The 10,022-nt window shown below is 45.4% G+C and overlaps 1 long non-coding RNA gene across 1 annotated transcript in view; it reads left to right on the forward strand.

Annotated features, from left to right (window-relative positions):
• Positions 1–9,713, forward strand: part of LOC109287262 — a 15,956-nt gene extending 6,243 nt beyond the window's left edge. The window contains exon 3 of the long non-coding RNA XR_002094801.1: positions 9,502–9,713. This is a non-coding gene — a long non-coding RNA (uncharacterized LOC109287262). The remainder of the gene's footprint in view (positions 1–9,501) is intronic.
• The last annotated feature ends 309 nt before the right edge of the window (positions 9,714–10,022 follow it).

Below are 10,022 nucleotides of genomic sequence, written 5' to 3' on the forward strand. Positions count from 1 at the left end.
AGTCTGGTGTGAAGGAAGGGGATGGGGCTACTGGCGGGCTTGGAGTGGTGTCCAGGACTGGGATGGGTGGGAGGGCAGGGCTGGGATCATGGGGTGGTGACAGCGTAAGGCCAGGGCCCAGGCCCAGGACAAAGCTGTGTTACGCTCCTGGTAGGCACATACCCGCAGAACTGGTGCCCATTGCAGGGCTGTAAAGGCAGCAGATTGTGGCTCTGCCCTGGCCTGAGCCCTGAGCTGTCACCACCCTGCGATCCTGGCCCTGGCCTTCCCCACCCGTCCCACTCCTGGAGGCCTCTCCCCGCCCGCTTGCAGCCCCATCCCACCTACCTGGCTGAGCACACCCTGCCTGCACAGGTCCCAGAATAGTCTCCATGGAGACCCCCATCCCACCCACTTCATTGGGTGCCCCTTGGTGATGGGTGAGGGGGGGACAGGCCAGGGTGCCCAGGCAGTAGGGCTCAGTCTGGCAGCTGCAGCAGCTAGAAGGAGCAGCCAATGCCAGGAAGTGGAGTCTGGCAGCTGCACCACCCCAGCCGCACTGCACCCAGGGGCAGTAGGACCAGCTGCATGCACCCTGGCCCAGGCTGCCCTCCACGCCTAGGCTGGGTGGGGCTGAGGGACCTGCTGCAGGCTGGATGGAAGGCCTTGGCAGTCTGGATCTGGCCCGCGGGCTGTATTTTGCCCACCCCTGGTATAGTGGCTGCTTGGCACTGCAGAGCAAGGCCTGGGGACACGGTACCTAATATTTATAATAATATCAGGTGAAGTACAAGATGAGTAGAGAAAGGGCTGATAGCAAAAATCCTCCTAACTTATGCCAGCTGTGTGGCGTCTAGTATTGTATATTAATTGGCTTTCCGAAGCACTCTAAGTGCCGGTGCTTTGGTGAAAGAGGAAAATCCATATTGAAGTTTTCTACAGAAACATTAGGTCTCATGCTCCCCTCCCCCAAGCCACTGTGGTGAGATCAGTTGTATTCTTAGATGCTCCCAGTCAGGAAAAGTTTAATAGTGTTTTTTGGAAATCGCCTATTCTGTTCTGTCCAGCGCCATGAATAATTATGAGATGAACCTCCAAGTGCTTTATGCCCTAAATGCTCGCTGGAGCCAAAGGTCAGTTTTTAGGCCCTATTCAATAAATCACTGAAGTATGTGCTTAACTTTCATAATTGCTTTTTCTTTCTTTTTTTTTTTTTTTCTTTTTTACCAGTGCTATGTAGTTCTAAGGCCTGAACAACCCATACGGTGTCAAACCCCAGCAAGCAGATTTATAAGGTTTTGGCTCCAAAACCTGAGACTGAGTTCAGAACCAAAGCATAAAATGAAATCTCTGCCATCTTGGACATGTAAAAACTGGGTCCAAAACAGGATTAAAAGAGCTTGGCTCACTTAGCCTAACAAAATGAAGGCTGAAAGGGGATGGGATTGCTTTATAAATATATCAACTCCCACAAGAGAGAAGAACCGTTTAAGCTAAAAAACAATGTTGGACTCGACCCAAGAGAGCTTTCTCCAGCTTGTGTCCCTAAATTCCTAATAGCTCTCTGGGGACTGAATCTCATCCAGCGATGGGTTGGGAGAGGTTGAAGCTCACAGCTGTCAATCAGGGCAGATGGCTGTTTATTGAATGAAGGTTGCATTTCAGGCCCATCTGTAGTATTATTTATTTAGCAAGGTCAGATAGCCCTTTGCTTTACAAAAGCCCATTGGTGGCACAGTCTCCTTAGTGAAGCTAAATTTTGGGAAATAAAATGGTGGAAAGACTCAAGTGGGAGACAGGTTAAAACTGTATCAAAGCAGGAAGCCTAATGATGCAGAACTTACTTGTGTCTGCTCTAACTTCTGTTTCCTACAGTGGTTTTTCTGATGTTAATAGTTTACCCCAGTAACCATGCTGGGGAACGTAACATTGCAATAGTCTGGGCTGAAGTTAAATTTGGTCTCGGATGAGGGACACTTTAGAGAAATATTTTCAGCAGTATGGTCAGGGTTGGAGACTGTGAAGCATGCATCTGTACTAAAAGGCTCTTCTAATAATAGTGTCCTTTTTCACTGTAGGGCTGCATGGTATGAAGGCAGAGGTAGGCAAAATATGGCCCGCAGGCTGCATCCAGCCTGCCAAGGGATTTTTATCTCGCCCACAGTGGGTCCCTCAACCCTGCATGTGGGGAGCAGCCTGGGCCATGGTGTGTGTGGCCGGTCCCACTGCCCTCGGGCACCTGGTGGGGAAGGGGCTGCGGTGGCACGGCGGTTGGAGTTTGCTTCCCAGCAGCCCTGGCAGCAACTCCTTCCGGATACTGCCACTAATGTCTCTGCGACTGCTGGACACAGCCCTGCTGCCTGGGCACCCCAGCCTATCTGCCTGCACCCACCATGGAGACTGCCAAGACCCCTGCGGGCAGGGCATGCTTGCCTGGGTATATGGGATAAGGCTATGGGCAATCAGGTGGGGAGTGGTGTCTGGGAGCAGGATAGGCTGGTGCCAGGATCACAGGGTGGTGGCAGCATGGGGCCGGGGGCTGGGGCAGAGCTGCAATCCATGAAGATCCTGCCTGCCCACTCTGTCCAGCACCCCGGCAGTGCATGCAGGGCAGATGGCCCCAGGCCAGATGGTCCCTCTCTTCCCCACCACACTGAGCCAGGTCAGCACCCCCCACCCTCCCACTGGCCTGCAACAGCTCACCCAAGTTCCTAAAGTGGCCCTCCAGCCAAAAGAATTGCCCACCCCCTGGTTTAAGGTCAGCACTGCTTGAAGATTAAAAATACAAGTCGCTGAAAATGTAGTTAAATCATATAATCTCTTTGCTTCCAGTGTCTGATTTAGTCTTTAGGTTGCCTGATGTCTGCCGCTCAGTCTATAAACATAACTAAGCAATCTATAAAACAGGAAATGATTCTCACTTACATTTTGGGATTGATTCCCAAGTGGAAGGATATTTCCACTATGTGAAGTTTTACTCCCCACATTTTGAACTGTGCCTTATTTGTTTGACCAAACCAAGGAAAAGCACAAGTAAAAGGGCCACATGCAAATCCTTGTTTCAGGCTTTATGAGTAAAATTTGACTTTCAGAGTTAGAGAAGAGTTATCATTATGCCAATGGGCTCATTCCCTGTGTCTAGTCCCTCGAAGAGGGCATAGCAATCTTTTAAATGCAGATATTAGCCTAGATCCCGAACTCTCGCTTGAATGGGAGGAGTTAAAAGTAATTCCCCATGGCCTTGAAATTTAAATCTGACAGAAATGGCTGGTAGTAGGCAAGAAAAGAAATCATTTAGTGGCACACAGAGCATCGTTTGCTGTGGATAGCATTAATAATGTATCTGAGGCTGGTCTCTCAGCTGTCTCCTTTTTTAACTTTGATTTTTATGAACACCTTCCTGGTGATTCTTGGAGGCTTACAGGAATGGATAATATAATGGATTTCTCTTTAATTCTCTGTGAGACATGAAGAGTGTCTTCCTTTCCCCTCCCTCTGAAAATAAGGTTTTTCCTTCACCTTTATATTTTCTCTCCCTGTCTCTCTCCCTCTCAGTGCTGGCAGGTGGCAAGCTTCTCCAGCAGCTCAGGGTAGATGCCAGGAGTATTCTCCAAGGAATGGCTTCCCCCTCATTAAAGCTCCAGCTCTGGTCTGGCAGTGTAAAAGGGCTTTAAAGCAATGGAGAGCTGGCCACCTGTAGCCTGGTTAGCCTTGCCTAGTGTAATCAGTGTCAGAATTAGCTGCCATATCCGTGATAGCAATTCAAGTGTTTTCAGGACAGGCGTGGCATATTCTGCGGGTGAGCTGTGTTTGACATCCATCGTCAAGTGCTGCTCACATTTGTTGAGTAGAGACAGCCCACTATATGGACTGCATGCATGATAAAACTGATTTCTGAGCATGGAGGAGGAAGCTTTTAGTAGCTCCAGCAGGTAAAGCCAGATTAAATATGCAATTTATAAGCATATGCACCCCAGTGGGAGTTCTTGCTGCTCCTGGGGACTTATTTGCTAGCTTGCCATTTGCAACAAACAAAATAATGCAGTTACTCACTAGTGTTTCTGTGTGCTTTTAGTGCAGAAGCTCAGCTAATTTCTAACACTGTCGTTTTATCTCTTAATGTTGCCGCTCACTGATACAGACGAATGTAAAATAGTCCTGATCATTTTGAGGCAAACTTTAAAGGGCAACAGGTACAGGTCTCTAACCCTTTTAACTACTTCTTTATAGTTTCAGGTATAAGGAATGCCTGTATTAGGAAAACTCTATGGGTTTTTTTAAAATTTTTTTTCCTGATGTCTACGTGGGGGTTTCCTTAACCCAAGAAACAGTAGGAATATTAAGAGATTATTGACATGGGGAATTTAACAGCAGAACTATAGGAGTACAGTTACAGGTAGGGCTGTTATACAAATATCTCTAATCTGGTCTCCTCTGATTTTGTAGGAGAGAGCTCTCTCATGGGAGAAATATAGAAATGGAGTGGAAGTGTTTTCTGCCCTTCATTGAACATGTGACATGTATGCATCTGAATCTTTAACAAGGAGATATTGCTTGCTCATATTCTGTCATGCTTTGGAGTTGACTTGGGGTAAGCGAAAACATCATTTTAAGCAGCCTGGGCATATCTTCACAGCAGAATTAACTAGTGTTTTGCATGTGAATTATTTATCTCATGTTAGCTTTGCTTGAATAAGAGCAGCCATACTGTGAAACAAGCCTCTGGGTTTTGTATTCATGGTAGTGCTGCCCGTGTGCTTGTGGCACCAGGATTTCTGGGAGCATATTTTGTGGATGATAGAGCAGCTCAGCAGTGAGATCAACTATTTGCTGCTCCAAGGAGCCATGCTGGGAGGCAGAGCCAAAAAGGTCCTTCTCAAGTGCCTAGGCAAGGTTTTGGTTTTATTTGGCCACGTGTTCGTTTGTGTGTAGCCTGGTTGTGTGTAACCTAAGCACTAGGTTACCTGAAGGCTGGGGAGTTTCTCAGGGGGCAAAGCTGCTTGCAAAAGCCAGTTGGCTACATAACCCACTTACATAGACACAATATGGATGTGCTATACAGGTTTCCCTCGCTTTATGCAGGTTCTGTATATGTGCAGATTTGCTCTAATGCAATGACTCTTTGTATACCAACAACCGTTATATGCGAGGTAAATTCACTCTTATTCGATCAGCGTGGTGGAAGTGCACAGTCAGCTGCTTTGACACGCACCAAAATGCAGTCTCCTGTGTGGATCTGTACGCCTCACTCTTTGTCTGCAACACATTTCTGTAGTTACCATGCCCATTATGATAGTGCCCTGTGCTTGTGTGCACTATCTGCTGTTGGGGAGTACCAAAACTATCTTGTAAAAGTGGTAGAAATGGGTCTGGGGGTCAGTACAGTCGAGGTCGTGGAACGTATCCCTATTTGGTACATTGTAAAGTGGGTTCCCTGTATGTGAATTTGAGTTATGTGCCATTTTCCAGGAACACAAGTACAGCATAAAGCTAGGGAAACCTGTACTCAGGCTAATATATGTGCTAACTTGGACTTCTCTGCATGGCGCTGTATTGTGCTGTTTAAACATATGTTGTGAATTCTTTTGCAGTGTACTGTGGAAGAACTTGCGCTTTCTGGGTATATGAGTGGAAATGCTGTTACCCCAGCAACTCCAAGTTAAAATCAGCTTGTGTTAGTATTAATGTCACCCTTTCAACTTTCATAAGCATAGAAGGAAGGACTGGGAAATGCAGTAATGGGCATGTCAGCAGGTGTTTGTCAGTAGGAGAAAGTAGCAGTGTGCTTTGCCAAGGATGTCGCTGCATGCAAGCTACTTGTAGAGATGGAGGAGGGGAGACAGCGGGGGAAGGGTGAAAATTCGTGTGGTGCTACTCTGTATCCCCACAGTAGAATGATGCATTAGCAACTGATAAGTTATAATCACTTGAGTCTTAGCCCTTAAGTCTTTTCTAGCAAGCCAACTCAATGGGGACCTTGTGTGTGGAAAGGAGTCAAGTCAGGGCAGTGTTCTTAAGAGAAGTCATGTTACATTTTCAGGGAATAGCATCCTTCTGATCTCATAATGCTATTAGCTCTCCAGCTGCTTAAATTGCCTTCCAGGAAAAAGTGGGTAAGAAGGACCTCCATTTTTAGTGTAGCAAAACAGCAGCAGATTGACAAGCAACAGAACCCTGTTTTCCTCCCAAAAAATGAAGACTCAGTTTTTGCTTCAAGAAAGGCAGAAGAGGATGCAGGCTTTTTTTTTTTCTTTTGTGCACATCACTAATATTTTGAGTGTGGGTATGGACGTGGGTGTGCGTTCAGCCTATAAATATACAAATACAGGCAGGTAGTACTCCAAGTCACAATGCCCATCTTAAAGTCATAGAGTACTCTTCAGTCCCAACACTCCTGAAGTGCTTTACAAACTCTGCAAGAAGCATTGCATTTCATCCACTGAAAAAACACAAGATGCTTCTGGGGCAAAATAGTGCTCTGAAACTTGACAGGGCAGCTTAGGACAGGAATAGAAAAAGCCTATTATATATGTTTGGTGCCAGAGGAAAAATTTAAGTAGGCAGCATTGTGATTGTCCACTTGGAATTTAACCAGGATGTTGAGTTTAATATTGTTGTTCTCGCAAAAAGTGCCATTAGTTCAAACAGTGGACAGGTGGTGAGGAGTGATTTCTGTGTCTCATCTAAAAGAAGTAAGTTGCTACAAAGTTAATTACTGAAGTTACTTTTGTAACCAGAGAACAGTTTTTCTTCAGCACTCTTAGAATAGCAGTGAGTTTTAATTGAAAAATATGATATTTATTTCTACAAAATCCTTATTTCTAGTACTTACACAGAGCCACAATGCAGATGTTGTATTCCGTAACAATGTGACTTTTTGACTGTCAGAGGACAATATCCTTGTTTTCAGTGCTGCAGTAGGAAGAAGTGGGATCCCACAGAGAAGGTTTGAGAAGTAGTGGTGGAAAGAGAATTATAGTAGGTCTTGCAATGAAAATAGAAAAACAAAATAAAATAAAAAGAACCCTGCTCTTCTCTTTGTATTTTGTTAGTAAAACTCCTTCGTCTGAGTTTGTTATTCCCAGTAACAATACAGTAGATTTATGTGCATTGTGTGACTGCACAAATATTTAAAAGATGGCAAAACTAAACAGTAACATTTATGACCAAAGTATCTCTGGCCAAAATATCCACAGAGCTGGGATTTGGTAGCTGTTAGATCACAATGCAGGGTTTATCTCTCTAGTTGGGCATTTTCTTGAGCTGGGGCTTGTATTTGGGGCTGTTTTTGTAAAGCAGTGCATGTCAGCCTTTTTTATACTCAAGGCACCCCTTGTTGGACGTAAGCTCTACCTTGGAAAATGCCCACTCTTAGTTTTCTCTCTACTTTTGGCTACAGAAAAATAATAGAACAATCCTTCTGTTGCAAAGAACTCAGAAAGACGGTAGCAGGTCAGATCATTTTTTAACACAGTGAATTCCTGGGTTCATCTTGTGAATCATATTTGCATGCTTCACAGTGTTAACATTGTGTGGCACCCTGTGGCACCCTTGAAAGGATCTCAAGGCACCCTAGGGCACTGCAGCACCCTGGTTGAGAATCACTGCTGTAGAGGAACTGGGGGTGATTCAGACTTGTTTACCTACTAATTATGGGCAGTGCTTAAGGGTAGGTAGCTGCCTGGGGCTTACAATAGCCCAAAGACCACACAGCATTGAACATATCGGGGGGTCGGGTTAGATGATCTACTAGGTCCCTTCCGACCCTTCATCTATGAAACTATGATATCTGCTTATGCCCCCAGTTTACTCATTCCTGCTCAAAAGATGGCTAAAGCTCCTTTAGGTTTAGAGGGTAAAATGAATATGTTTTTCCTTGGCTGTTGACTGGACAGAGGTTTCCATATTCCAATCACGGATTCAGGTCCCTCTGTCCCTTTCTGGATATAAACCAATGGTTTTATACCAGTGAAGCTCATTTGAATGTTTCCATTCACTTTAACAGGTTTTGAAGAACCCCAATCGCTTTCCACAAGAAGGGTTTTGTTTGGAAAGACACCAGGTTGTTTCCAGACAAGATTCAGGTTTACTGTGCAGTCATCATCCCTACTCTCCTCTACAGATCTGAAACATGGTTGACCTACCACCGTCATCTTTAGAGCCTGAAAAGGTATCACCAACAATGCCTCTGGAAAATTCCCCCCATCAGATGAGAAGATAGCCACACAAATGCCAGCATCCTTACTGAAGCCAATGTTACCAGCATTGAAGCACCAACTTCACTGAACTGGACATTGTGTGTGGATGCCTGACTCTTGCCTCACAAAACAAGTGCTCTGCTCCCAGAATAACTGTGGCCTGAGATTTCACAGTGGCAAGTGGAAGTGCTACAAGGACACATTGAAGGCATACCTGAAGAAACTTCCTTACAATGTTCTTGCAAGCAAGCTAAGAAAGTATGGGTTGGATGAATGGACTGTAAGGTGGATAGAAAACTGTCTGGATTTTCAGGCTCAAAGGCTAGTATTCAATGGCAATATCTAGTTAACACCTCGTATCAAGTGGCTCAGTCCTGGATCCAGTTTTGGTCAATATCTTCATCAAGGACCTGGAAGATGGGATGGGGTGCTCCCTCAGCAAGTCTAACAATGGCATCAAGATGGGAGGAGTAGTAGATATGCTGGAGGGTAGGTCAGAGTGACCTCAACAAATTGGAGGACTGGACCAAAAGAAATCTCATGAGGTTCAATGAGGAGAGGTGCAAAGTCCTGCACTTCAGATGGAACAATTCCATGCACCAGTACTAGCTGTGGACCGACTGATTAAGCAGCAGCTCTGCAGTGAAGGACCTGAGGATTACAGTGGTCAATAATGTGAATAATGTGCCCTTGTTGTGAAAAAGCTAATGGCATACTGGGCTGCATTAGTAGGAATGTGGCCAGCAGATCAAGGGAAGTGATTCTTCCCCTCTATTCAGCACTGGTGAGGCCGCATCTAGAGTACCGTGTCTAGTTTTGGGCCTTCCAGTACAGAAAAGATGTGGACAAATTGGAGACAGTCCAGCAGAGGGCAATGCAAATGGTTAGGGGGCTGGGACACATGACTTACAAGGAAAGGCTGAGAGAACTGGGCTTATTTAGTTTGGAGAAGAGCAGACAGAGGGGATTTAATAGCAGCCGTTAACTACCTGCAGGGGGGTTCCAAAGAGGATGGAGCTGAACTGTTCTCCGTGGTGGCAGATGACAGAACAAGGAGCAATGGTCTAAAGTTGCAGCAAGGGATGTTTAGGTTAGATATATAGGAAAAACTATCTCATGAAGAGGGTAGTAAAGCACTGGAATAGGCTACCCAGAGGCTATCTATCCTTGGAGGTTTTTATGACCTGACTAGACAAAGCCTTGGCTGGGATGATATAGTTGAGGATGGTCCTGCTTTGAGCAGGGGGTTGGACTAGATGACCTCCTGTGGTCCTTTCCAACCCTAATTTTCTATGATTCTATGAAAACAGATGCCCACATCAAGAGCTGGGAGGAGCTGGATGCTAACTGACTCCAACGGCACTGCAACCTCAACCAAGTGGCAGCCCATTTCGAAGTAAAGCATCTTGTCCTTGAAGCATAGAAGAAAGAGTGGGGGAAGGAAAAGAAGAGGAATCCCAGCCTACTCTCCCCAACAGAAAGACCTGCATCTTCTGCAGGTGTATCTGTGGCTCAAGGATTTGACTCTTAAGTCACCTAAAGAGATCATCCTTGAACTGAAGGGTTGTTGTCTATGAAGCAAGACAGAGTTGGGATTGGAACCCAGGCCTCCTACATCCTAATGAAATGTCTTAATCAGTAGGCTACCAGGTAAATGGGGGTAGTAAATTACCCTGTGGTAGTGTTTTGCAAGAACAGACTTACTTTCAGTGTTTAAGTCCAGGAAAGGGTTTGAAAGACAATGAAACCTAGGTAGACATAAGTTTCTCTCTGTATCTGGAGTTAGATGCATAACTAGAGAAAATATGACTATATTAGCATGACATTGTGTCCAGGTTACTTTGG

The sequence above is a fragment of the Gavialis gangeticus genome, unplaced genomic scaffold (genome assembly GCF_001723915.1).
Source record: "Gavialis gangeticus isolate Ggan-Ray unplaced genomic scaffold, GavGan_comp1, whole genome shotgun sequence".
NCBI classification, from domain to species: Eukaryota; Metazoa; Chordata; order Crocodylia; family Gavialidae; genus Gavialis; species Gavialis gangeticus.